The sequence below is a fragment of the Balaenoptera acutorostrata genome, chromosome 1, assembly GCF_949987535.1.
Source record: "Balaenoptera acutorostrata chromosome 1, mBalAcu1.1, whole genome shotgun sequence".
In the NCBI taxonomy this organism is placed as follows: Eukaryota; Metazoa; Chordata; class Mammalia; order Artiodactyla; family Balaenopteridae; genus Balaenoptera; species Balaenoptera acutorostrata.
The window spans coordinates 145314427-145341783 of record NC_080064.1 but is presented as its reverse complement, the minus strand read 5'-3'; the positions used below and the strand labels follow the sequence as shown (position 1 = coordinate 145341783).

General features: G+C 46.5%; 1 pseudogene; it reads left to right on the top strand.

Annotated features, from left to right (window-relative positions):
- Nucleotides 1-2723: 2723 nt before the first annotated feature.
- LOC130704582 (serine/threonine-protein kinase PLK1-like) lies at nt 2724-26940 on the top strand (annotated as a pseudogene).
- Nucleotides 26941-27357: the final 417 nt, after the last annotated feature.

Below are 27357 nucleotides of genomic sequence, written 5' to 3'. Positions count from 1 at the left end.
GCCAAGCTCTGGGGCAGCGGGTGCTGCTTCGGGGAACTTGGAAGGGCAGGTCCTCAGGACAAGTGGTCCTGGCAGCTGCTAGAACCTTACCCCAAAATTCCCCAACTGGGGCCAGCTGCCCACCAAAAACTGTTACTGAGCCCAAGCTTGTACTGCTCACCACACAACATGCCAAAAACTCGAGAGACAAGTTGTTAGGGCAAGGAATTGCGACTTTATTTGGAAAGCCAGCAGACCGAGAAGATGGTGGGCTTGTACCCCATAGAACCACCTTACCTGAGTTAGAATTCAGGCTTCTTTTATACTAAAAGGGGAGGGAGTAAAGCCAAACATTTCCTGGTTCCGGTCAGCCTCCAGAGGGGATGTGTTCATTTCTTCCTGCCTGCAGTCATTCACAGGTGGGCCTGGTCAGGATGTTTCAGGTGAGCTAAATGATGGTATTTTAGCTTAATGCTCATTACCTGGGAGGCAGGGCTCCCAGAGATAGGCCATTATGTATAATTTAAGCTTACAGGCAACACCCCTTTAGTGATTAGCTTGTAATAGAATACAAAGATTCTTTCCTACTACAAAATGAAACTCTAGGAAATTGAATGAGCTCACCTGCTATCTGGAGTTGTAAATAGATACATTATGTTTTTAAAGAACATATGCCAAAAATGATTTGGGCTTAGCAGCAATTATTGCTAAGCCTTTCTACCAGAAGGTAGAGAGGTAGAAGCTGCACAATTGGTTCCTGATCACCAGTGCAAAAGAGAGAGCTCTCTTTTCTGTTCTCAACAGCAGGTGGGAATGCAGGCATTCTCTGCCAGGATCAAAAAGGGGCCATAAATCAGCACATATTTTTAGCAAAGGGCATGAAACATAACATCGCTCGATCCGGCACCACTCCTTGACTGAAAAAAGAAAACTGTGTGTGTTTTCCAGAAACAATACTTAACTGACTCCAACTCTGAAGGTGGTGTAAAATGCTGGTTCATTATAAGAATCAGTTATCAGGGGCTTCCCTGGTGGCGCAGGGGTTGAGAATCTGCCTGCCAGTGCGGGGGACACGAGTTCGAGCCCTGGTCTGGGAAGATCCCACATGCCGCGGAGCAACTAGGCCCGTGAGCCACAAGTACTGAGCCTGCGCGTCTGGAGCCTGTGCTCCACAACAAGAGAGGCCGCGATAGTGAGAGGCCCGCGCACCGCAATGAAGAGTGGTCCCCGCTTGCCGCAACTGGAGAAAGCCCTCGCACAGACACTAAGACCCGACACAGCCAAAAATAAATAAATAAATAAATAAACTTGAAAAAAAGCCACAAGCAAAAAAAAAAAGAATGAGTTATCAGGTTTCTATTTTGAATATAAGCAGCTAAATCCAAAAACTGATTTCAAGCTACAGAATGAAAGGTTGAGAAAAGTTCAACCTGGGGACAACAGACCATCTTACCTACTGTTCATGAGAGATTCCTGAACAAGTGGATCAAGAAGATATCAGTTCTCCATGGGCCTGGAATCAGGCCAAGCAGCCCTGGGAATTTCAAGCTGACCCTCACCAGGAAGGAAACAAGCACAGCATTTGGGTAACATGTTTAGCAAACTGATAGGGCACTAATTCAAAGGGAATAAACTCCATTCATTGTACTGTCCAGTAGGTTCAGATTGGTAAGCAGGTTGCCTGGGACCCTACCTGTCAGAGCAGACCACAAACAGTCTCAGGTGGAAAGCCTTTATTCGAAGATTACTTTTTTTTTTTTTGAGGCTTTAAAATAAACTAAACTCTATGAGAAGACATGACCAAAATCCAACCAGAGAGAAGCCTGTGATCTACGAATTTTAACACATTTGCACTGAGGTCAAAGGGCTGAAAGAAGAAAGGTGTCTGTCTCGATTTGAGCTTCCGTGTTTACACTTGGCCAGTTCATGCCTGGTTGATTAGGTCCCAAGGTCTTACCCCATTCGTGGTTGTAACTGCCAAATCCTGGGCCTCCCACAAAGATTCAAGTTTCTTGGAGGCCATAATAAGTTTACATAAGATTTGAAGCTGATAAATCCTAAAGTGACCTCTTGTAAATTCTCTTAATCCATGATCTCAACAGTTTACCCAAAGTTTTTGTTATTGTTATTTCCTTTGTGTTGACAAACCATGAACACGTGGGGACCACTTGCATCTCCCCAAACACGAAACACTCTGCACCTAATTATGAGTCCCTAGTCTGTACCAGGTGCTTTTCTAGGTCCCAGGCAAACAGCAATGAACAAAGTGAGGTTCCAACCCCCATGGAGCTTCCCTTCGTATTTCAGTCAACAATTCACTATGGAGACCAGAGAGAAGCAGAACATCTCTTGAGGGACCAGAAATAGATTTAAAACACCAGAGATAATGTTTAAATGACCTTCATTCAGCAAAAAGTCACCCAGAAGATTAGATCTTTCTCTAAAGACTTTCAGAAAGAAAGTCTCCTTCTGCATCCTGCCCTTCTTAACTACTCAATCTACTAGTTCAATGGTAGGCACCAATAGGCCCCAGTACAGCTTGACAAGGGCAAAGTGGAGGAGGACATTGTCTATCTGACCCCAAATCTTCATCTTAAGATAGATAAGTAGAGATGGATTCATGATAATATAATGCTGAGAGCACCTGTGTGATAAAAATTTCCCTCAGAGAGTCCTCATTTTCAGATTCTCTTTATTAACAGATTATCCACAGAGGAGGGATTTTAGCTGCAGAAGTTGCAAATATGAGCAAGACATTCCCCAGGGAGAGTGTTAGATGCGACTCACAAACACCAGGCCTTGTGGACGGGCAAGTCATGAAAAACCTGAACCAGAGCAGCAGCCCCCGGGAGAAGCAGGAGATAAAGGAGCAAGAGGCTGTGCTCGGAGAAACGTTTCCAGCTAGAGTTAGTGGCTAACCATGCAAGTAGGGTAGAGAGATCTGATAAGCTAAAACTGGGAAAGTATTTTTTGGGCTTTGGCCAGGAGAGGTTCATTCATGACACAGGAAACATAGTTTCAGCCAAGAGGTGGAGGAAAGGCCTGGATGCCATGGGTGGAGGAGGGAACTGACAATGAGGCAGTCATCAGTGGGAGTAGAGCCATGAAGCATGACGGCACTCACCTCCTAACTGGCTTCCTTGCCTCTCCTCCATCCTGCACACCATTTGCTCCTAGAGCGCTCACACTCAGGCCCACAATCCTTCAACAGTGCCATTATCACCTGCACGCTAAATGTCAGAATTCTTAGCACAGACATCCCATCCTGGCATAAACCTGGCTTACAGTTGTTTGCATAACTGCCAGTCTTTGCCACTGGGTTATTCCCTCACAGGCTTTGTGCCTAAAGGACTGTACCATTTCTTATTTGGCATTTTATGTCACCCTACCTCTACCCATTATGAAACGGCACTCAACTCACGTGGTTGAATGAATGGAAAAATAAGTGAGAGATGGAATGAATGAATGAATGAATGATACCAGCACTGTCTTTGTAAGAATATGTCTCTGAGTCCCAATATGGAAGGTGAAGATAATCTTTGTGAAATGATTACCTTGCTTTTGTAAAATGTCTCGATGAGCTGGAAATAAAAATCTCTCTATAAATCCAACATCCCGTTGTTGCTTCGTCATTGTCAAAGCGTTTTATTTTGGTGGTCTGAGTTACCATGATGTTTCTTTATAACTAGACAAGTTCAACGGACGTGAAGATCTCCGACTGGAATAGGATTCTCTCGGCGATATAAGTGTGTTTGGAAGCACTACCGTTTAGCGTGACACCAAGACCCAACACATGCCCAGTTCTGTCAAACCTCCGAGTCGTGCATGTGGAATCAGCGGAATCACCAGGATGATAATTAACTTTACTCTGTGACTCCCCTGTTGGCACATTTATTTTAGCTCTTCTGGCAGAGCTGGAGACTTGCTCTACTATTTTTTTTTTAAACAAATTTTTTAAAAAATTTATTCATTTATTTTTGGCTGCATTGGGTCTTTGTTGCTGCGTGTGAGCTTTCTCTAGTTGAGGCGAGTGGGGGCTACTCTTCATTGTGGTGCACGGGCTTCTCACTGTAGTGGCTTCTCTTGTTGTGGAGCACGGGCTCTAGGCGCGTGGGCTTCAGTAGTTGTGGCACACGGGCTCAGTAGTTGTGGCTCTCGGGCTCTAGAGCGCAGGCTCAGTAGTTGTGGCGCATGGGCTTAGTTGGTCCGTGGCATGTGGAATCTTCCCGGACCAGGGCTCGAACCCATTTCCCCTGCATTGGCAGGTGGACTCTTATCCACTGCGCCACCAGGGACGTCCCACTCTACTATTCACTATGACGTTGTTTTCTAATTAGGTGTCTTGACACAGCAGGCATTCCAGTACGAACATTTCTTTTGTTTCTTTAATGTGGCAGCAAGCTGTCTGACTTTTAGCTGCCTGATCTTTCAGAAATATTACCTGCCATGTAAAATGAGATATCACATGTAAGACACCTAGCCCAGTGTGTGACACCTGAGGGTTCTCTGAGAATGTTCACTACATCTTCCTGTTTATCTTTGTCTTCTGACTTCTGGTGCTTTAGTTACCCTCGGAGATAAAATATTACCTTGATAAGGCTTACGTTTTTCTTCATCCCGGGAGCGAGTCCAGTAAATCTATAAACAGAGACTACATGAATTCTGTAAATGAAATGGCCACAATTTATTGAGTGCTTTCTATGTGCCAAGTGTTCCCACATTGGATTGCTTTTCATCCTCACAGTAACACTGTGAGGTAGACATTTTTATCCTCCCTGCTTTTTCGAGAAAGGAACCTTGGCTGAGAAGCCAAGTAGCTGAGGTTACAGGGGGGGCGAGCAAGGGAGGTGGGACGAGAGCCCACACCTGCTTCCCTCACACAGTCCTCAACCTCAACCATCGCACACACTGCCCTCCACCTGCACCGTCTCAGTGGCCAGCGCAGTCTTGGGGACCCCACAGGACACAGAGATGGAGAAGCCATAGCCCTGCTCTAAAGGCATTCTTCCTGGCTGAACAGAAATGTGACTGCCCCCAGGTGTGAGTGCCAACACCCCCGGCCCGGAGAGATCCCCTTCCCACCCCGTTCCTCTGGGCGGCCCCCTTGGAGCCCCATCTGGAATGTGGAGGAAGAACTTCCTGGGGCGAGTGCACAGCTGGACCCCCTCCCTGCAAGCCCCCCTCCAACCCCACCCCGACCTCAGCCCAGAGGAGAGGACAGCAGGTGCTCCCGCGCCCTCGGTGTCCTGGGAGCCCATTGTCTGGTTTTGCTTAGCGTGGCCTGCTTCCCTTCTAGCCCTGGGCAAGTGGGCAGAGTACAAGCTAATTGGCAGGGCTGCTCCGAAGACTAAAGAGCATGGGAGCTGCCTGCGCGCTAGCGGGAGGGCGTGTTCCCAGCCAGCGCTCTGACATTCTCTGGTGCGAGGCCACCTGCCTGAGGGAGGTGTAACAGGGAAAGGGTAAACACGGAAGTTCAGGTCCTGACAGCTTGGCAGAGATTCCCCCAGAGGAAAGGACGCAGCTGAAACCCAGCTGCTCAAGATGCTTGGTCAGCAAGGAGGAGACTCGACCTGGAGACAGAACGGAGTTCCTATAGGGACAGAGAGAGCTGGTCCTGTCCTCCATCCACCTGGCAGGCGGAAGGATCTTGAGCCCCCAGGTTCCTGGGAGACCACAGGGCTGAAGAGAAGGCTGACCCCAGCCACCAGCCCCCAGCCCCCTGCCCCCAGCCCCCAGCCCCCAGCCCCCAGCTCCCCAGCTCCCCAGCTCCCCAGCCCCCCAGCCCCCCAGCTCCCCAGCCCCCCTGCCCCCCAGCTCCCCAGGCCCCCAGCTCCCCAGCTCCCCAGCCCCCAGCTCCCCAGCCCCCAGCTCCCCAGCTCCACAGCTCCCAGATCCCCAGATCCCCAGTCCCCAGCTCCCCAGCTCCCCAGCTCCCCAGATCCCCAGCTCCCAGATCCCCAGATCCCCAATCCCCAGCTCCCCAGCTCCCAGCTCCCCAGGTTCCCAGCCCCCAGCCCCCCGCCCCAGGTCCCTGGCAAACACCTTACCTCACATAGATAAAAACAGGGCCTGGTGAAGGTTGGGGCTGCTATGCTGGAAGCAAGGCAAAGTTCCCTGACCTGGATGAAAAAAAACAAAACCCTCACAAAGAAGAGGAGTCCTGCTGGAGAAAAGAAGTTTTGCAGAGTGGAGACTGTGGACTTTGTAGCCAGATATATCCATGTTCCAACCTCAGCGCTGCGGCAGCCTGTAGCTAACCTAGCTAACCATCATGCTAAGGGCTTTGAACAATATGTCATTTAATTCTCACAACAACCCTTTAAGGGAAATTATCTTTTAATCTTTATTTTATGAGAAACGGAAGCTTAGTTCAACATCTTGCCCATGGAGACGTACCCGAGAGTACCAGTGCCGGGCCTAGAACTTGACGCTGCCTGGTGGAAGACCATGCTCTTGACCATTAGGCCGCCCATACAAAGATGCTTTCTGTGGCAACATGATATTTGAGACAACACCTGTCCTCATGGAGAATGAGTTTCTTAGTTTCATCATTTCTAACAGGGGATTAACCATATTCATCTTTCAGGGTTTTTGTGAAAATTAGAGATAATATAAAAAGGCACATGGGAGAGTTCCTTGAGGGTTAAGGCCTAGAGAGAGTCCCCGATACCTCCCTGGGCAGAGAACTACAGAGCCCATGCTCATTGGTGCTATTTCTTTTAAATTAAGTCTCTTGCAAAAACATTACCTTAAATCAGAATGGAAAGATTTTCAAGTCAGAAGAGAACAATTGTCTCAATTCATTTCATTTTTATATTGTCCAAATTAAAATCATACGTATTATATTTTTCTCATTAAAATTGTGATACATGTTGATGCATTAATTATGGAAAATACAGAAACTGTAAAAAAGAAAATAAGAAAAATCTTTACTTCCCACTATTCAGAGATGACTACTGTTAAGACATTTTTTCTTTTTTCTTTATTTCTGGTATTTCATTATATATATATATATATATATATATATATATATATATATATATATATATATATATATATATATACAGAATTGGTATCATATTGCATGCTACAGTACTATATCCCACATTTAAAATGCAATGTATCATGAACACTATCATGACACCAAATAATTCTTAAAATATATGAGAATGAATAGTTGCTTTCCAATTTTCTTTACAAAGTGGCTCATTAATTTTGTAATGGAAAAACATTATGCTTAAAAGAACTCATTGTGTTAAAAAATATATTTTTGCGAGGGGTGTGCTGCTTTACCTAACAGGTGTAGTGTCCTATGTTCACTTCTCACTCAGACCAAGTGGAGGGTGATATTCTCCCAGCAGTAACCATGACATGTGAAGTGGAGCTAGGGATAGTTGATTTTGTGAGGATTAAATGAGATCAGGTACACAATGTCCCCAGGAGAGTGTGGGCCATGGTGAGTGCTCAGTAATGATAGAATTGTGTCAGTCAATGACAATGCAAGGAGAACAAGGTGGGCATTCACTGGGGTGCCCTGGAGAATTGGAGGGAAGCCCTGCCAGTGATGTGCTGGAGCCAGCCCTTATATGCTCTCAAAAGCTAATTGTTAAATACTCAGGAAATTTTCAGGCTGGTGGTAAAGGTTATAAAACCACTGGTTGCTTGAAATCTGTCACAAGGGGAGTATTTACACCACAGAAATTGGAAATCAGCAAAAGCTACAAATCAGGGTTATTTGTTTGTTTCTTTCCCTATGTATGTATTTTAGCAGCACACCACTGGTAGGGACAACACAAAGACAAGCTTTGCTGCTTCTCAAAGTGGTGGGAAAAAAAAAAAAAAAAAAAGTGGTGGAGCCCTGAAGAAAATACTTCTGAGGGCTCGTGTAGCATCAGTCGATTTTGCAAAAATGGAAAGGGATTAACATGAGCTGAGATCCTGGTCTGATTTTTCTTGCTTTAACTGGAAGGAGGAATAGGGAAGCATAAGCAATGGGGAACCAAAAGGGCAAACCAGAAGAGTTTTGTTTATGCTCCTAAAACAGAAATAACTGGATTAGAGGATTAAAGTGCACGAGATGGGGACACTTGTCAACCGGAGTGACAAGGACCTATTAGTGTAAGTGAATAAGAAGCTCACAGCTGGAGAGAAATCCTTGCCCAAGGAGAAGGCTGTGGGAAGGAGATGAAGAATGGATGCACACAGCAAGCTCTCTTCCAACATGTCACAAGGATCAGAGGCATAGGGTCTGTGTGCTGGAAGGATTCACAGATCACTGGCTCACCACTAACCTCCTAGGAGGAGACAGGGGCTGGGAATTGAGCTAATCACCAATTGCCAATGATTTAATCAATTGTGCATAAGTAATACAACCTCCATAAAAATCCTAAACAATGGGATCCAGGGGAATTCCCTGGCGGTCCAGTGGTTAAGCCTTGGCTTTCACTGCTGGGGCCCGGGTTCAATCCGTGGTCGGGGAACTAAGATCCCACAAGCCGTGCGACACGGCCAAAGAAAATGGGGTTCAGAGAGCTTCTGGGTTGGAGAAGCATCCATATGCCAGGAGGGTGATACACCCCAAACTCTGTAGGGTCAGAAGAAGCTCCTGTGTTCTGGACCCTTCCAGACCTTGCCCTATGTATCTCTTCATCTGGATGTTCATTTGTATCCTTTATAATAGCCTTGTAATAAACTGGTAATAGTAAGTAAACTGTTCCACTGAGTTCTGAGAGCCATTTATTACCGGCAAATTTTTCAAACCTGAGGAGGAAGGGGTCATGGGAACCCGTGATTTGTAGCCAAGTCAGATAGAAGTGCGGGTAACCTGGGGACCTACTAGTTGTGACTAGCATTTGAAGCAGGCGTATGGGGGGAGTCTGGTGGGACTGAGCCCTTGACCTCTGGGGTCTGCACTCACTCCAGGAAGTTAGTGTCAGAATTGAATTAAATTGGAGGATACCTTGTTGGTCTCCACAGAGAACTGGAGCATTGCTTGGTGTGGAAAACCCACACATTTGGCATCAGAAATGTTATGTGTAGAAACAGATCCTCAAGCATGAATGCTGTTTTTATCATTTGTGTGTATGTATATATATGTATTATATATATGTATATAATATAATACAATAAAGCTAGTTTCATTTGGGAAGGGAAATCCCAACAAAAGCTCACACTGAGTGCTTACTGTGTAAGAAAAATTCTGAAAGAAAAGTCAGAAGGTGCTGAGAAGTGATGGCTCTTATCCCATAAATAACTACGTGAATTTGAGCAAATCATTTCATGTCTCTGGGCTCCAATTCCTCACATAAAATGGAGTTTTCCACAAATGATCTCTGAGGTTCCTTTCTGTTCCAGAATTCGATGTATTGTTAGCTGTGAGAAAGTCAGCATGAGGTACAGAGGGGGGACATAGGCTGTAGAATCAGACAGCACTGGGTTCAATACCAAGGCTGTTGTTACCGCACATCTTTGGGCTAAAGAGTTAAACTCTCAAAAACTGAGGTTCCTCGTTTGAAAAATGGGAAAATAAAAATTATATTATAAAATCATAAGAATTGACTGGAAAATAAACACAAAGGACTAAGCATACATACCAGCATTCTTTTTTGAATCTAATGCGAATTAAGAGACAAGTTACTTTAATAAGCAAATTAAAATAATGGACTCCATATTATTTTCAAAGCTCTGCTTTGTCATCTTAAGGTGAAACAGTTTAAAAATAGGATATGAAATTCAGTGGGGGAAAATCAGCAAGTGATGAAACAGCAGAATATCCTTGCATTTTTTTTCAGAGAATTCATTTCTAAACAGTTTACCAGTGGAACTTTTCTATTTTGGAGAGATTTGTCCAAGTTCACAAAAACAGGCACTGCTGAATGAAACCTTCCTGGGTTTCAGCAATATTGAGAGGTTACATTTTCTCCCCTGTGCTAATGCATCACATTTTTCATAAAATTGAAAGAAAAAAAAGTTATGAGCAGAATTTCATCAACCAGAACATTTTAGAAATGCAGAACCTGGGCTTTTGATTTTACACCATAAATCAAATAAAATGCAGGAAACCATTTTTTCCCAATCCTGATGCCATCATTTTGTACCTGCAGGGCCACATCTTGCCCTGGGAGGAGAGCTATTTCATTTCTTAACAATTGTAACGTTTTCTCTGAGGAATTCCATTTGCTGCTGAGAACCAGCCCGTCTGAGAATATCCTTCAATGTTAAGTCAGTGATTCAATCAGAATCTGAAATAGTCTCACAGAAAAAAATCAGTTAGAAAGTTGCATCATGCAGACTCAATACTGGACCTTCAACTTCATTGTATCATTAAAGAAACAATTCTTTAAAAAACTAAACACATTGCACAAATAGGTTTGAATTGGCCAAGAGTCATGTTTTGAGTAAAGACCAAGAAGGAAAATAAACAAACAAGGTGGAAGAATTTGGGATGTGATTTTTTTTTTTCATGGCATAAATTTATACTATTTATTATGTGCAGAAGACAGGAAAGTGTTGTCTGGGCCAGGATGACTCTCACCAGGTACCAGCACGAGGTGTGAAAAAGCAACATTCCTTCTACCCGGGAAGAGAGCTGTTCTGAAAGCAGCAGGACACTTTTTTCCCGCTGAAGAACTGTGTCTTAGGACTGTCTGTATTGAATTTGCTGTAGTGGAATTTGGTTCTCTGCAATGAATTTCTTCTCTATCAGTGTCTTCTTTGTCTTGTACTCTGTTTTTAATTTGACCACCAGCATTTGGCATTGAATGAAAAGCCCCAAACTCACTCAACTGGAGGGTCACTGCATAGAAGAACAAATCATTGTTTGTTTTTAATTTCTTTCCTTTCCTGGCACAGATACTAAATTGAAATGATGTTGAAAGTATTGATCTGAAAAAGAAAAAGAAAGAATTCAAGGGATTTGCTCCATTTAAAAAAATATGTGTCCTTACTCCGAAGTATTAAGAGCAGTCAGGGCTGTCGGAAACCAGTTTCCAGCAGGTGACTAGGTGATAAGAAATTGTTCAGGTTCAACTTCTAGTTCTGTTTCGTTCTTAATTTATAATAGTAATAGCTGATATATACCTGCCATGTCCAGTTTATAAATTGCTTTAGCATACATTAGTTACCTAATGTGATCCTCAAAGCAGCATAATGGTACAGATACCATCATTATCCCCATTTCACAGATAAGAAGACTGAGGTTCTGAAAGACTGACTTTATCCAGGTTTTTCAGTTAATGAGAGGCAGTGCTTGAAATCAAGCTTAAGTGTTCTGACTTCCAATTCCTTGTTCCTACTGTTGCCTTTTTTTTTTTTTTTTTTCCTTTTAAAGACCTAAAACTATGGGATACTTGAGCTGAAAGGGAACTTAGAGATCTGCTGGGCCAGCCTTTGCCTGGTTCTACAGGATGTTAACACATTTCCACAAAACAAAATTTGGGAAATGCCAAATTAAAGGATGTTAAGTGGATTTCTTGACCACAGAATGTCCCAGAGCCTTTATTTTGCAATGGATCTTGATGCCTTTTCTGATCTTATTTGGCGATGAATTTATTTTGGGGTCCATCTACCTAAGAACCACATTGTGTCAGGGGTCTGGAAGGAGCTGTCCTCTCTTCTTTTTTACAGAAATAAATCCTCATTTGTTCTGGACTTTCTCAGAGTACGCTATATTGTCACTCATATGCCACCTCAAGTCGACTTGGAAGAAAGTAGAAGAATTGAGCTTTTAATTGTTATGCAACAGATTTACCGCTGGAAACAGGAAGTAGTAACAAAGTGGCAGATTTCTGCCCTCCTGATTCTTTTCACAAACAATTATTAGTTGTGCACCAGATTCCAGGGACTGGGGGTGGGGGGATCTGCGTGGAAAGATGAAGAGGACAGTTCCTGCCCTTAATGTATTCCCTCACCTTCTAGAACAAGGTGTAAACAAAACTAGCAAATAATGACAAACATCTGATGAAAGCTGGCACGGGATGGGAGCCAGAGAGAGCGGCATCTGGTCCTGGAGGAGACGGACGGAGGGGGTGATCTGCGCTCAAGTCCCTGCTCGTCTTCCTGGCAGGAGAAAGGCCACATCAGCCCCTTCACCTGCCCCAGGCGAGGAGGGTGGTGGCTGGGTACCCAACCGGCAGAAGGTGTAGGTGCTCTCTGGGATCCATCCCAGCCCCAGGGCACCGGGGGCTGAGCTCCACAGCTTTCCTGACAGAAAGAAAAAAATAGATTGAAAACGTCTCAGCTCCACATGTCCTATTTTTAATTGATTTGCACACAGGCTCTTCAATCACGGTATTAATATTTAATTGTCCTGTCAGGTCAGATCCTTCCCCATCAGACAGTTAAAGATGGTTTTGGACAGACGAGGAAATGAGGGGGTGGAATGGCATGAAATGAGGAAAGTGAGGCATTTGCTCAGAGGGGATCGGATCTGAGGACCAAGGAGGGTCCTGAGAAGAAGTACACCTTGCTCACTTTCTCTCTGCCACTGTTCCTCCATTGCACACATCTGTAACCACCGCAGCACTTGTCCAGAAGGCCATTGGGAGCCATATAAGAGCTTAGACAACACCAAGGCCTGAGGAGAAAGTAGGGGGTTTCTTCAATGAGAAGCCAAGAGGCTGGTGCCTGGGGAAGGGTCCAAAGGATGAAGCGTTCATATGCCATGTTTTCTAAGTCTGTGAGGAGAGATTGGTGTTTTGACTCTGGGCTCCACCTCAGGCCGGGTGGAACCGGCTTGAACGCACATTTCTTTGAGAAACGGTGTCCCTCTGGGCTGTACACCATCACAGCAGCCGAGAAAAATGGCCCGGGAACTATTTTAGGTGAACGCGCTCTCAGAGGCGGTGAATAAACGTCTCAAATGTGACTCGTTCCAAGAGGCTATTAATAGGCAGGAGATGAGAGGGATGGGAGAACTGGATTTCATTCAGTTTCGGACTCTCGCTTTATTTATACCTCCTTTTTCAACACAGAAAGGAGGAGGGAGAGCTTGTCTTGCCGCGTTTCCAGGGGAGCAGGGAGAAAGCTGGCCACCTCCCCCTCTTCTCCCGAGTCAAAGAGGGAAAAGCAGCGCACTCACCGCGGGTCCCAGCACAGTCCTTTCTGACCATCGCCCGTGGCTTTGCTGAACACAAGCCTACCAAGTCCAGAGAGTCACAGAAAATCAAGATGAGGCGATGCCTCTATTCCTATTCATATTTGCTTCGACATCGCCGTCGCCTCTCTGTGCATCTTCTGGGTTTGAAGCAGCGGTTCTCATGGGGAAAGAACTGCTGGAAGGGGACCTTTGGAAATGCCCGAGTGTATTTGGCTGTCTTAATTAACAGTGGCCTGGGATGATCTTACCATTTAGTGGGAAAGGTCAGAGATGCTGGACAGGCTGAAACGCTCTGGCTGGTGTCCCCAGCCAAGAACTGCCCCTGCCCTGCATGACGACTTGGGGCCCCTCTGTGTATTCTCAGCGGAGGATGTGTTTGGAATGGTCTGAGAGTAAACCTGAACTCCATTTTACTCATCCACATAAAGAGTACTTGTTTCATGTTTTAACGGCTGTGGAAAATCAAGGAAGACAGACTTTTGTATTGTTTGGGGCTTTACCAAGAGTTGTTCATCTTTCGGAAGAATCAGATCCCTGATGGCAATGACACTTGTGGTATTTGTTACCAAAACCACATGCCTGTGCCGGTCTGCGTCTGCAGCTGTCAGATTTCCGCACGGGAGGATCTGACTACTTCCTGCTGGCTCCTGACGCAGTCGCACCAAACCTTTACATATTGAAACACATCTGATGTTATCCTAAGCGACTTTGGTTTTATTTTGCCTTTACATTCCATTAGGGCATTATACTGATTTTTAGAATCGTATGTAGGTGGATAATATTAATTTAATTTAAGGAACATAAAGGGGATATTATAGAATATTTGTTGTGGGGGAGGCATTGGGTCTGATCCAGGTCCTAAAACAGGGGTGAGATAACTGGTTTAGATTTTAAAACAGGACAAACTCCTGAGAGAAGAGCCAGGCAAATGGATCATCAGCCACAGGACTCTCTGAATCATGTTCTGCTCTGAGGCTCAAATGCTTCTGCAAATGTGCCTGCGAGAATCAGGCAGTTCACGGGGAAGAGTAAAGGGGCAGAAAAGCAAGAGTTCAAGGGCCATGGTAGGGGCACCAGCTCTCAGCCTCACTGGGCACTGTGGGGTCTGCGCCTGGCTGGGGCTCATGGCCTGCTGACTGTAGCCCTGCAAGATTGCAGGCATAGCATTGCTAGATTTTCCATGCTTGCAGTGGAACCTGAAAGTCGGTGTGCTGGCAATTGTATTAGGTGTGGTAAGCCTCCAACGAAGAGAGCCAACAATACAACGGCTTAAGGACCAGGATATTGATTTCTTTTGAAGGTCTTGATCAAGGCAGGGCCACAGCCACATGTGGATGTCAGCCAGGAGAAGAGGGATGAGGGCGTGGAGGAGAGCATGAGCATCATTAAGGTCCAGACCCGGAAGCGGTGCACCTCCGTTCCGCTTTTACATGCCCTCTGATGGGTGAGGAAATGCCATCTTTAGCTGGGCAACCATCGCCTGGCTGTAGCACTGACTGTCTCTGCCAGAGTACTTACTCCAAGCACTGAAACCAGTCCTCTGCAGACCATGGAGCTGAACTTGGCTCAAAGACTGCCTGTCCTGCTCTGCTGGAATTCACCATTTAGTTGTAGATTTAAGTTCCACACCAGGAGAAACCATTTAGACTAGAGGAAGAAGGAGGAAGGCAGGGGGGCCAACGTGTTTAAGTTGGTGGCAGGGTGGCATGCTCAGAGCAGACACTCTTAGTGGGGACAGCTTGGAGGATGGAAGGACACAGAACGCAGGTAAGGGAGGTTTTATTCAGGTTATCTGTCTTACCTCCACCTTGCCTGACAAAGCCCTCCTAGGCCAGCCTAGATGCTCCTATTCTGTGTGCCTGGCAGAGCACCAAATGTACTTATTGTTTTCCTTACCTATGTTTGTCTTCCCATCTAGACTGCAATTATATTTTGCTCACTTTTATATCCCCAGGGTCTTGCAGAGTAATTAGTATAGTAGGTGCTCAACAAATCCTTGATGAACGACTGACAAAATTCTATGAACAGTAGAAAACTAATGCATGCTTCTGAGTCAGTGCAAGGCACCATCACGGTGTTTCGTTAAGACTAATCTGGTTATCACGTTCAGAAGGCCAGAGTCAGCAGGACAAAGAGAGACTGGGTTTCTTGGCGAAGTACTCTGTGACTGAGGGTAGAGATGTCCTGTGGGAAGGAATGGGCTTCAAAAGGCTGATGGGTTGGGGGCGTCTGCATGAGGAGTGGAGAATTCGAAACTCTGCTTCTGGATGTTTCCGTCCAAGTCTAGTCTAGTGATAACAGAGTTAGCTGCAGTACCAGTCACCAAGGCAAGGCCTGACTGGAGAAGACAGAGGTGAGCAGCAAACCCTTGAGGGTTCTATGTCCTATGAAATTGAATTAAAATAGAAACTCTAGGAGAGGCTTCCTGGATGAGGGACCATTTATGATGGGCTTTGAGACGTGAGGAAAGTGAAGGTTCTGAAAAAGCATGTCAGCTTCATTAATTTGCCAAGAATCTAGTGAGTCCAATAAATATTTTTATGAAAGAAAAAAAAAATTATGAAATGGACAGTTAGCTATGGTTTGTACTAGTCTCTTCCGAAGAATGAATGGGAGGACAATTGGGGGTTCTTCTCAAGTTGGAAAGTTTCTGTTGCTCTATCAGGTTGTGGCCACTCAAGCCCATTGAAGAAAGCTGTGATCTTTGAGGAATAAGGTTCTGCTGGATGTGAGGGGGAGGTTCTGGGAGAAGTCAGGTCACCCCTTCCCTGAGCCAGTGATCTAGGAAACACCAAACAGGTGGCAGCCCCTGTGGTCCAGGATCGGCCCGGATGCTGACCTTGCCAGTCACCCCAGCCAGCCAGCGGAAGCTTCCACAGCCCCAGGGGCTGGCAGGCGGCCCCAGCATCCGCTGTCACATCCTCAGGGTTGTGAAAGAAAGCCACAGGTCTTCCATTGTGTGCAGGGCAGTGGGACTGTATGTGGGGAGCCTCAGACAGAACTGAGACACACCTCGGGGTGGGGGCAGTCTCCACAATTAAACAAAGGCTTGGCTGTTGGAAGATCCCTCGGGGAGTGAGACTTTGGATTATTAGGCTTGGGTTAAGGAAAGGGCTTTCTCTGCAAACACAGCAGATGCCTGGAAGTGACGCTGCCCACTCAAGATGTTCGTGGGAGGCAAGGCTGAAAGGCCCAGCATGGCAGGTGGTCAGGGTCGCGGCGCTACTAAGCAGGTCTTGGGAGCTGAGGGTGAGGAAGGGTCGGGCTTGGTTTTAAGCCTTGGAGAAGGAGGCTCTGAATGTGGCTGGAGGTGAAGGTGAGACAGAGGAGGATCATGTTGAAGGAGAACTAGAGAGGAAGTCAGAAGGCTTGGGTTTTAATTTCAAGTTTTACCATCTAGCGCTTGACCGGAAGTCATTTTCCTTCTTTGGGCCCTCTTTTCTACACCTGTCCTGCTCTGGCCCAGGTTTGGTGGGGGTGGGAGTAGGGCAGATGGATAGGCTTGGAAGAGGCACAGAGTCCCACACCACTGTGAAGGGCTGATGCATCAGCGATTTCGATTTCCTTGCACTTCATAAGCACATGATAGATACTCAGTAAACATAACACAGACACTGTTTCAGGCTCAGAGACCTCCCCTCCTGGAATACTATTCTCTACCAAGGTCAAGGGGGCTCCAGATAATCTAAGGGAGCAATGATTTCCCTTCCTGCAGCTTCCAGGATAGATTAGAAATAATAAAATGTTTGGGCCTAAGAATTAAAAATCGGGATGGATCTAAAGTACTTCACCCCCAAATATCTCATTCTTTCAAAGATGATGATCCGAATAATCGAGGTTCTGAATGAGACTGAAAAATGCTCTTTGGGAAGAAGATTAGATTTCTTTGCAGAATAACAGATTAAGTTTTTTTTTTTTTAAATGACTGACAACAACAAAGTTAAAATATCCAAAACTACCTCATGAATCAATCAACCAAGGAAACAGACATTTCCATTATTCAGATGTTAGCAAGACTCTAAGTGTAAATATCTCAGAAGTACTAAAGGTCATATTTGCAACGGACTTTTAAAGGTGAATTTAGCCCAACATACACACTTTACGGGTGAAGAAACTGAGACCCAGAAAAGAGGTTACAGTAAGAAATGAAAAACGCATATGCAAAGTTTACCTTCTCCTACGCTGAATGAGGATATGATGTCAGTGTGTCCACCCACACATGACACCTGGCTGCCTGGGACATCTGCAAGGCTGCTGTGGGGTGACGTGTGGTTTGATTTTCCTCAGCATCTCTTCCTTTGGGAGAACGCTTCTCTTATTTTCCTGGATCTGTCAGTCAAGGTGCTGTTCATCATGGGAGGACACTTGACCCGGGTTGGTCACTAGTCACAGGGACTGGTCTGGAGTGGGCATGTGATCCAAGCAGAACTCATCAAAGGCTTTTCCTGGGATTTTTATGTGGATGGATCCAAAGAAGCATGCTTCCTTGACTGCAAAGAGGAAGCTATTTATAGTAGGAGAAAATGAGGCTATTCTTGAAGGAAGAAAACCCTAGATAGACAGACTCTAGATAAATGATGATAGACAAAGATAGATAGATAGATAGATACACATACACACAGAAACATAGAAAGAACCCGCTTCTGCACTTGCTACTTCTTTTGCTTGAGCTAGTTTGAATTCAGTTTCTGTTACTTGCAAACAAAAAAAGTTGTGATCAATATAATAGAAACACCATGGCTCTGTGACTTTTTAATGATCTAAAGCTGATAAGTTGGTGGTAGAAGGGAAAGAAATGTAAATAGAATCCCTCTCCTCACCTGGAATGTGTTCCCTGGGACTTGGCACTAGGAGGAGACTGTGGGCCTTTACTGTTTATTGCACCCCCCCTTTTGTCTATTTAAAAACATTGACAATATGTTGAAATATACAAACATTTTGAAAAGTTACAATGTCCAGCAGCCAAATGCAACTGTTGATTTGGCTACAAGGCAGTCGTGATGTACAGGCTTTATTGAATTCTGCTGCCCACTTTATGTATTATTCAGAAACACACAAAAAATGGCCATCTGAATCGTGGTAACGGCTGTACAACACTCCCCTGTGTCATATGGCAGTTTATTCAACTGTTCCCCAAATGTTCAACATTTTAAAAAAAGAACACCTAGGTGGTCTTCTGCTACTCTTATGCAAAATTTTAGTTAAATTTCTTTTCAGGTCAAATGTTGGATTACTTCCAACAAGCTGCTGTTCTGTGAAAACTGCACATTTGCACTTGCCTTTGTAAATGTTATCCTTTCTGCCCTTGGAATCTCCTGCCCCTTTCTTTTGATGTCCTTTGTTTTGGTTAACTCTTATTCATCCTATAAAGCCCTGCTCTGACACTCCCTCATTGATTTGTTCTTTTATCAAGAATTTACTGAACTAAGTGCTGTGCTGGGAGCTGGGGATATGGCAAGGAACGTGATGTTCATTCATTCAACCAGCAGATATTTCCTGAAGGTCTGCTATGTGGCAGTTGCAGTGTTAGGTGCAGGAAATCCAGTGGTGAGTAAGACAAGGTCCCTGCCCTTGTGGAGCTTAGATTCTATTGGGAGATAAAAAAATAGAATTCATGAAGGAGTGGGATGTGTTCTCCTGTCATTTATCTCCATCCTTCTCAGTAGCTATTTCTTACCTGTGTTTCCTACTAGAATGTGAGGAGAGAGGCTGTGTCCTTCACCCCATCTCTCCGCAGTGGCGCAGGGCCCAAGGACACCACAAGTGCCACACGATGCCCAGCCTGAGCCCACCAGCGCTTTCTTATTCACAGAGGCTGTTGCCCAGCTAGGCGGGGAGGAGGGGCTACCTGTGGGAGGAGGGCAGTGCTTCCCCAAGGCCTGGCAGAATCCTCTCCAGCAGTAGGTGGAAAGAGGAATTTAATGAGGTTTAAAAGGAGACAATAAAGAAGATCCAAAGACATGGCCATCGGGGCTTCAGCAGTTTATGAGAAGGGAAGCCCAGCCCCAGACAACAGCTGGTTAAACTCGGAAGAGAAGCCACATGACTTTAATCCCCCATGGAAGCTGTTGGTGGGGTCCGTGGGCAAGGCTGTGACTGTCACTGCTTTCTAATGACTCCGCCGTGGGCTCCCTGCAGCTTGGGGAGAGGGAGGTCAGAAGACCAGGCAGGAGGGTGCAGGGCAGATGCAGGAGGTTCTGGGTGGTCAGTTGCTGAGTGCTGAGATGGGGCCAAGGCTCCTGTGGCTGGTGACCCGTGGTGTCCTTTGCTCCAGAGCTAAAGGGACTGTGGCGTTCATCTGGTCCTACCCCTTTATTTAGAAGAGAACACTGAGACCCACAGAGGTTAGGCAGCCTGACAAAGGCCAAAGAGCTAGGAGGAGGCCAAGCCAGGAGTTAGCCCCAAGTTCTCCTGCCTCTGCAGCAAGCTGAGCCCCCTCAGGTAGGACGTGGGAACTGTGACAATTCCTCCACCACACGCAGACAGTTTTCAAGATTGGTATCCGGCCCTCTTTGCTTTTTCTCCGCCTCCTTCCTTCCCTCCCAAGGCGAGTGCCATACCCGTGTGTCCCGGGCACTGGGAGAGGTGCTGAGGGTGGAGATGCCAGGTCTGGTTGCAGGCCGAGGGGCTCCCGGGCTCTGGGGGAGGAACACTTACCCCTAGGTAACGAAGCCTCCGTGTGGTCAGGCAGGATGCACGTGAGATCTAAGCGCACAGGGGTCCCCCGGCTGATCCGGGGGCATCAGGGACCACATCCTGGAGGAGGGGACACTTGTGCCCAGGGGTGAAGAATGAGAGGGAGACAGGCGTGTGACAGGCTTTAAACAGGAAAGGGAGATCCTAGGAATTTCATTTCGGATAAGACGCTGGTGACAGTGTGATGGGGGGATTTAAAGGGGCAGAGATAGTCAGGGGCGAGCTGACGGAAGGCAGTGATCTAAGGAGGGGGGGCCGAGGGCCTGGAGTTGTGCACGGCAGGCAGGCAGGCAGGAAAAGAGTCAAGAACTATTTAGAAGGTAACATCAGCACGCCTGTCGATTGGTGGGGAGGCGACAAGGAGGCAATGGAGGAGCAGGCTGAGCCCCCAGGGTCACCTTGTCGTCGTGGTCTGACGTCGCTTCCTCCAGGCTCCTGGCTGCTCACTGGATATCTCTGTGCGGATAAGCACTGGCCTCTCAAACCCAGAAGCACTACTTGATTCTTCACAGAATTGTTTCCTCTGCTTCATTTTCTGGTTCCACTCAGTGGTTCCCTTCCTTGGCCAAGCTGATGGTTTCTCTCAGTCCGGCCCAACTCACCTGAATTTTTGTGAGGCCGAATTTAAAAGGCACACACACACACACACACACACGCACACACACACACACACACACACACAAGGCACATCTAGTCACTTCCCTGGGAGTGGCTGCTCCCCACGCTGACCAGTTGAATCATTCAAAATTTACTTCAGTTCAACAAACATTTACCCAAAAATCACTATTTGCCGAGCTCCCAGGATGCTCAACTGAATCATGGCAAGAGGTCAGTCTCTGCCCCCTGAGGTCCCCAGAGTATAAAGGGATCCTCCGTTTCTGAACTGCAAGTCCTTACCTCTGGGTTCTTTTCTCCACTTTGCTTTGATGCCCAGAATGAAAAAAAAAGAATCTGACTTAAAAAAACAAATGAACAACAGCAAAATTCCCTTAATTATTTGTTCTAATGGGCGAAAGGTCAGCATGATCTAGGATCTGGTGATAAACCTGTTACAGAGAAAAAATTTTTTTTTTTTTTTTTTTTTTTTTTTTTTTAATGAGGATCTTGAATCAGATGCGTATGTTTTTGATTGATTGATTGATTGATTGATTTTGGCTGTGTTGGGTCATCGTTTCTGTGCGAGGGCTTTCTCCAGTTGTGGCAAGCGGGGGCCACTCTTCATCGCGATGCGCGGGCCTCTCTCGTTGCGGAGCACAGGCTCCAGACGCGCAGGCTCAGCAGTTGTGGCTCACGGGCCCAGCCGCTCTGCGGCATGTGGGATCTTCCCAGGCCAGGGCTCGAACCCGTGTCCCCTGCATTAGCAGGCAGACTCTCAACCACTGCGCCACCAGGGAAGCCCGAGAAAAAATTTTTTTTTAATTTGACTTTTGCTTTTATCATAGGTGCTCAATAACTATTTGTGGAATGAATGAACATCTAGGCTAAGAAAGCATTCATTGCGCAGGTCCCATAAGACCTGCTTGAGAGCAAGTCTGGGTGCCACCCCTAGGGCACAATGGATGGGCAAAGGTATCAATTATTATGATCATAGTCACTGTTTATAAAAATCAGTGATATTACTTTGTCCTGGAAAATAGCTGAATATTTAAAGTAGGTCTTGGGACTTCCCTGGTGGCGCAGTGGTTAGGAAACTGCCTGAGAGTGCAGGAGACACTGGTTCGAGCCCTGGTCCGGGAAGATCCCACATGCCACGGAGCAACCAAGCCCATGCACCACAACTACTGAGCCTGCGCTCTACAGCCTGCGAGCCACAACTACTGAGCCCGCATGCCACAACTACTGAAGCCCGCGTGCCTAGAGCCCATGCTCCGCAACAATAGAAGCCACTGCAATGAGAAGCCCACGCACTGCAATGAAGAGTAGCCCCCGCTCGCCACAACTAGAGAAAGCCCACGCGCAGCAACGAAGACCCAACGTAGCCCAAAATAAATAAATAAATTGATAAAAATAAATAAAGTAGGTCTCTCCTGCATCCTGAAATCTTGTTACTCTAATTGTTTACATCAATTCAACATTTACTGAGAAAAAGGAGTACAGATTGTTCAAGGATGAGAAGAAACCAGCTCTGATTTCCTAACGATTGCAATCTAGGTGGTGGGGAGCTTTGGGTGTCAGTTCTGTGTTTCTCCCCAGGTTGCCCTACCAGCCCCTGGAGTTGAGCAAGCTACCAGCACTCACAGAGCCTTGTGTTTTTCCTCCTGCCTTCCTCACCTCAGAGTGTTGGCAGGATTTTATTAGTCCACGAGGGCTGCCAAGACAAAACACACAGCCGGGGTAGCTTAAACAACAGAAATTAATTTTCCTACAATTCTGGAAGCGAGAAGTCTGAGATCAGGGTGTTGGCAGGTTGGGTTTCTCCTGAGGCCTTGCCTTGCAAATGGCTACCCCCTTGCTGCCTCTTCACATGGTCGTCCCTCTGTGCCCATGCAACCCTGCTGTCTCCCTGTCTGTCCAAACTTCCTCTTGTTATAAGGATACCATTCAGGTTGCATTAGGGTCCACCCTAATGGCCTCATTTTAACTCAATCCCCTCTTTAAAGGCCCCATCTCCTAATATAGTCACATTCTGAGGTACTGGGGATTAGCGCTTCCACATATCAATTTTGGGGGACACAATTCAGCCCATAACAAGAACCAAATAAAATCACGTGCAAAATGCCTAGCATGATGTCTGCCTGGCACATGGTAACATCCTACAAATTTGAGTTCCCCCCTCTTTCCTGCTAGTAGGATACTAAAGGTTTAAAACAACCATTTTAGATGGAGCAAGTATCAACTCTGGCTCCTGTGGGTATAAATTGTTCCTAAATAGGGATAAGGGGGATCCAAATTAATGAGCTTCTATTAATCAAAACTGGTTTGGGGATTTCATGTTTTAAAAATTAGATTTATTGAGGTATAATTCTATATCATAAAATTCACCCTTTCAAAGTGTTCAATATATGTTCAAGGAGTTCTTACAAGATATATAGTCGTGTAACCACCATTACAAGCAATATACAGAACATTTCTTGCTCCAAAAAGTACCCTCATGTCCCTTTGCCATTTCCCCCCTCTCCGAGCCCTTTGTAACCACTGATCTTTCTGTCTCTACAATTTTGACTTTTCCATTATGCCATATAAATGGTCATTTGATATGTGGTCATTTGTGATTGACTTCTTTCACTTAGCATAATACTTTTGAGATTCATCCATACAGCTACATGTATCAGTTTCAGTAGTTGTCCGTTTATCACCTTTTTTTTTTACCAATTTATACCAAAGATACCACAATTTGTTAAACCATTCGCCAATTGATGGGCATTTGAATGGTTTCTACTTTTCGGTGATTATGAATAGAGCTTCTATGAACATTAAGAGTACACGTCTTTTTGTGGACGTATGCTTTCCTTTCTCTTGGATAAGTACCTTAGAATGGGATTGCTGGGTGCTATGATACGGGGATGCTTAACTTTTTAAAAAACTGCAAACTGGGTACCATTTTGCACCCCCATGGGCTGAGTGTTTTACACATATTTTATCACAGTCTGTGCCTTGTCTTTCCATTTTTCTTAACACTATCTTTTGAAAAGCAGGAGTTTAAAATTTTGATGAAATCTAATTTATCAATTTTTATTTTTATGATGTATGATTTGTGTTTGTGCTTAGCTAAAAATCTTTATTTAGTTCAAGGTCACAAGGTTTTATCTTCTATTTTTCTTCCAGAAGCTTTATAATTTTAGTTCTTGCATTACTACTATGATCCGTTTCAAGTCAATTTTTGTATGTGGTTTGAAGTAAGGGTCAAGGTTAGTTTTAGGCATATGAATGTCCAATCATGTACCAACACAATGCATTAAAAAGGCATCAAATTACCCCCATCAAACTACCTTGACACCTTTGTCTAAAATCAGTTGACACTACACATGTGGGCCCACATCTGGACTCTTATATTGTTCCATTAATCTATCTTTCTATACTTGTATGCCTATGCTATGTGTGTGTGTGTCCAAATCCATATTGTCTTTATTTTTGTAGCTTAAAAATCGTCTTCAAATCAGGTAGTGTTAGTTTTCCAATTTCATTCTTCTTTTTCAAAATTGTTTCTGCTATTCTAGATCCTCCGCATTTCTATATAAACTTCAGAATCAGTTTGTGAATTTTTACACAAAAGCCTATCAGGGGTTTGATTGGGATTACTTGTATCTATAAAGGAATTCATTTTGATAAATTAGATGAACACCATCCCTAATTTGGTCAAGCTTTGAAGCAAGCTTTGGTATTTTAGAAAACTGTTCAGTTTTTAATTAGGTTGAGTGTTTATTTCAAAGCCTGTGATTCTCACCTTCTCTTCTGAGTCTAGGATGCAATGGAAAGAAGCATCACTCTGGTGACAGAAACACCCGGGATATGTGTTTTGTCCTTGAGAGGAAAGGCAGTTTCCTCTTTCAGGGGAACTCTGTCTACGTCTGTGATAGGTAAAATCTCACAACTCAAACCCAAGAGAAGCTGTTTCAGGCATTCCCAAATAACCACCCTTCCCTCCTTTGTCAAGAGCAAAGTTCATCGGATTTAGGAAAAGTGGTCTCATTCACAGCCCAAGCACACCGCAGGCCCCAGGAGAGCGTGTTCTGGGAAGGGATTGAGGGATTCCAGGGCAGAGGCTTTCTGGAAGCATTGCCACCACTAGCAGGGGGTCTTCCAGATGAAGTATCCAGAGTAGGGGCCATGATTGCCACCCAGCCAGTTCCCCAGGGACTACCCTTAGAAAACCAGCCTGTCAGCAGCAGAATTGTTGCCTGTTCTTTATACTGTGAATTGTTAGCAGTTTCTAAATAGACCATTCATTTTTCCTTTTAGCACAGAAGGGTCTCACAACTCCAAATACCACCAGGGGCCTGAATGTTTCAAGTCAAAACATTCCCCAAACCACAGCCCTCGGGTGAGAGGCCGAGCTAGCCAAGGGTTTGGAGGAAAAACAACCACCTACCAGCCTGGAAACCACTGTGTACACAGGAGGCTGCTCGCCTTGCTCACAGAGGCTGGGAGACTGAGCATTTTCACTAGTGAGACTTAATCTGATAAAGCCACCTTCCCTACACTTCCCCTCTGCCCGAGGAAATAAACCCAGTCCTGGGGCTGGAGGCTTCGCGTGGGGCGGGGCCGCCCAGGGTACCTGGAGGACCTGAGCCACTCCTGCCCCGCTTCTTCCTCCCCGGTTGTGATAAAAAAAAAAAAAAAAAAAAAAGGCTTTTGCAACAGGCCCGGTGCAGCATTTGATTCGGGGAGCAGCGGAGCGGTGTCAAACCTCTGCCAGGATCCTGCGGCGTCTGCCCAGCAACTCCAGGAACACGAGCGCGGCGGCGCTGCAGAGACGCTGGCGCGGGCACCAGCCCACCGGGGAAAGCCGGGATCTCTGGAGTTGTGGCTCCCAGGGCCCCCGACCGCCATCCAGCAGGCAAAAGAGATCCCGGAGGTCCTAGTGGAGCCGCGCGGTCGGCGGTGCTGCCTGCCGGGCCGCTTCCTGCGGGAGGGGCGGCTTCGCCAAGTGCCTTGAGATCTCTGACAGGATGAGGACGCCAAGAGGAGGCGCTTGGCCGCAAGATCCTGCCTGAGTCGCGGCTGCTCAGGCCGCACCGGAAGGAGAAGATGTCCTTGGAGATGTCTGTTCATTGCCCTCTCGCCCACCAGCACGGAGTCGTAGGTGCACGTGGACACGAACTTCATGTTGGTGGTGCTGGGGCGCTGCTGCCGCCGAAGATCTCCCCTGGAGCCGCACCGGCGGAGGAAGGCGACGACCCAGCCCGAGGTCCGCCGCTACCTGCAGCACGTGGTCCTCGGCTGCCGGTACCTGCACCCAAACCAGGTTATTCACCGGGACCTCAAGCTGGGCAAACTCTTCCTGAATGACGATCTGGAGGTGAAAATAGGGGATCTGGCCCGGCAACCAAAGGTGAATATGATGGGGAACAGAAGAAGAAAACCCTGTCTAAATACGTAGCTCTTGAGGCTCTGAGCAAGAAAGGGCACCGTTTCCTGGTGGACGGGGGGCCTATTGGGTGCATCATGTTGATATATACCTTGTCGGTGGGTAGATCACCTTTTGAGATCTCTTGCCTAAAACTGACCGACTTCTGCATCAAGAAGAAGGAATGCAGGATCCCCAAGCACATCAACCCCGTGGCCACCTCCCTCTTCCAGAAGATGCCGCAGACAGGTCCCACTGCTCACCTGATCATTCATGAGCAGCTCAAGACGAGTCCTTTACTTCTGGCTACATCCCAGCCCATCTCCCATTACCTGCCCCACCATTCCATCAAGGTATTCAATCGCTCCCAGAAGCCTGGATCCCAGCAACAGGAAGACTCTCATAGTCCTAAATAAAGGCCTAGAGAACTCTATGCCCAAGACTCCCTGGGGAAAAGAGGGACCAGTGGTCCAGGAGACCAGAGAGTGCCACCTTGGTGACATGCTATAGCGGCTGCATAGCGTGAATGCCTCCAGGCCCTCTGAGACGGGCTGGTGAGGCAAGAGGAGGCTGAGGGTCCCTCTGGCACCCCCATCTTCTGAGTCAGCAAGCGGGGGACGATTGGGACAAGTGCAGCCTCGGGCATCAGCCGTGTAGCAAAGTGTCGGGGGTGTTCTCCGATGGTTGGACTCACCTCATCCTTTGGTGCCTTGGTGACAGTCTGTGGTTCATAGAGCACGGTGGTGCAGAGTTCTCCCTCGCCGTGAGTTCCCATCCCAACTCCTCCGTGAAGATCACTCTCCAAGTACTTCCAAAACTACATGAGTGAACACTTGCTGAAGGTGGGTACCCACGGGAAGGTGATGAACTAGTCCAACAACCCTACCTGCCTACCTGATTCTGCAAGCACAGCACCATCATCCTACATCCTGCGACGTCTTCCAGGACCACAGCAAACTCATCCTGTGCCCAGCATGGCAGCTGTGACCTACATCGACTAGAAGCCGGATTTCCACAAGTACTGCCTGAATCTCCTGGAGAAGCACAGCCGCCCCAAGAGTCTGGCAAGTCAGCTCTTCTATGCCCGCCCATGGTGGACAAGCTGCTGAGCTTTCGCACAGCCGACAACCGCCTCAGGACCTCCTCAGAGCCCCTCCCCTAGGACTACTGCCCCTCCTTACCCCCACCAGCCCCTTGGGCCCCTATGGGTTAGCTCCCACCGTGCTGGGTTTACTGTGATATGTCCCCTCACTCAGACCGGGTGGCTGGAAAAAGAGCTATGTCTTCCTTGCAGGTGGGAATTGCTATTATTTTTGTACATGTTGGGGTGTAGGTTCTACGGCCTCTTCACCTTCCCTCTCAACCCCACCGTATGAATTGTACAGAATACTGCTATCGAATTTGGGACTGTCTTTTTCTTGGCTTTATACACATTAAACACATGTGAATCTTTTTAAAAAGGTGTGGGGAGCGCTGATTGGCTGCTGGTTGTCACGTGCACTCAGTGGCCACCTGGCTCAGCCAGTCAGCAGCAAGAATTGAGTACTCTGGAGGTGCTGTGCAGAGGTGGCTATATGGG